Here is a 1788-nt window from a genome sequence, read left to right as displayed (position 1 = left end):
AGAGCCCCCATAGACTATAATGGGAGGGGGCGTGGCTTAGCGCAGCCCATGCCCATATAAGGAGAAGTGGGCGTGGCCAAGAGCCCCCATAGACTCTAATGGGAGGGGGCGTGGCTTAGCGTAGCCCCGCCCCCTCCCATTCAACTCAATGGGGATAAGAGGGATAAGGGGGGGGGGGGGGGGGGTTAATTAAGGGTTAATGAATATTCATGAGCGACTTAATTAATGAATTAACGACTAATTAATCGGAGCCGGTGGGGATTTCTTCTTATTTCTCGCTTCATTTCTGTTCCCCTTTTTCTTTAATCCCGGAACCGCGGTGCCTTTCTTTCCCCTTCCTGTTCTTAATTATGTTAATGAATATGCTAATGAGTATGCTAATGAGTCGGGCTAATTAAGGTTTAATTAAGGGGGTCATTCATTACTATGGGGGGGGGGGGGGGTCTTAACGAGCCTTATAACGAGCACTTTGATTCTGTATATGGGGTTGGGGGGGCGGCGCTAACGAAGGAGGCCTTAATGAGGCTCATTTGCATAAATTTGCATAGGTTTGCATACATTTCCATCCAGGGATCCCATTGGTTCGTCGACATGAGGCCTTAATTGAATATTAATTAGGTATGAATATTAATTAAGCAAGATGACGGCCCTGATAGGCTTCCATTGGGTCGAATCCGGGTCTCATTTGCATAAATTAGCATACTGGGCTCATTTGCATAGATTAGCATCCAGGGATCCCATTGGTTCGTCGACATGAGGCCTTAATTGAATATTAATTAGGTAAGAAGCAAGATGGCGGCTTCCAAGGCACTAAGCAGGTCCTCATTTTGCATAAATTATGATCCTAATTTGCATAAATTAGCATACGTGGCTCGTTTGCATAGATTAGCGTAGAGGGATCCCATTGGTTCGCTGATAATGAGGCCTTAATTGAATATTAATTAGGAGCAAGGCGGCCCTAATTGGCTTCAATTGGCTCGAATCTGGGCCTCATTTGCATAAATTAGCATACAGAAATCGCCTGCATAAATTAGGGCTCATTTGCATAAATTAGAATAGAAGGATCCCATTAGATCTCATAGGCCTTAATGGAGCTCGGGAACAAGATGGCGGCCCAGGTTGGCTTGGCAGCTGGTCCTCATTTGCATAAATTAGCATAGAGGGCTCATTTGCATATATTAGCATACAACGATCCCATTAATTAGTGGGAATCCAATAGGCCTTAATGGGGTCTTGACTAATTAATGAGCTCTATATCAAGATGGCAGCCCGGATCACCCTCATTTGCATACTAATGCATACAGGGATCCCTTAATTAGCATATATAATGATGAAGCCCTCATTTGCATAAATTAGCATAGCCGAAACACTCCTATGTCTGTCATGGTGTTAATTAAGAAGCCATATTACATAATGTGGGTGGATAACTGAATATTAATGAGGTGTATGCTAATTAGCCTCGCCTAATTAGGTTTATGCTAATGAACATGCTAATTAGGCTCCTCATTAACGAAGCCGCTTCGTTAGCGCCGCTACATTGGAGTCAATGGGGATCGGCCCATAGGGGGGAATATAGGGCCTGTTTCATGGGGTTTTAATGGGGTTTTAATGGGGTTTTCAATGGGGTTTTTTAATGGGGTCCTTATGGGGTCTTTAATGGGATTTTAGGGTCAATTTTGGGGTGAATTTGGGGCTTTTTGGGTCTTTTTTGGGGTATTTTTAGGGTTTTTTGGGGGTTTTTGAGGCCTATTTTGAGGCCTATTTATAGGCCTTTTCTGAGGCCTTTTT

This window comes from Coturnix japonica, unplaced genomic scaffold (genome assembly GCF_001577835.2).
Source record: "Coturnix japonica isolate 7356 unplaced genomic scaffold, Coturnix japonica 2.1 chrUnrandom458, whole genome shotgun sequence".
In the NCBI taxonomy this organism is placed as follows: Eukaryota; Metazoa; Chordata; class Aves; order Galliformes; family Phasianidae; genus Coturnix; species Coturnix japonica.
Note: the sequence above shows the minus strand (reverse complement) of the source record.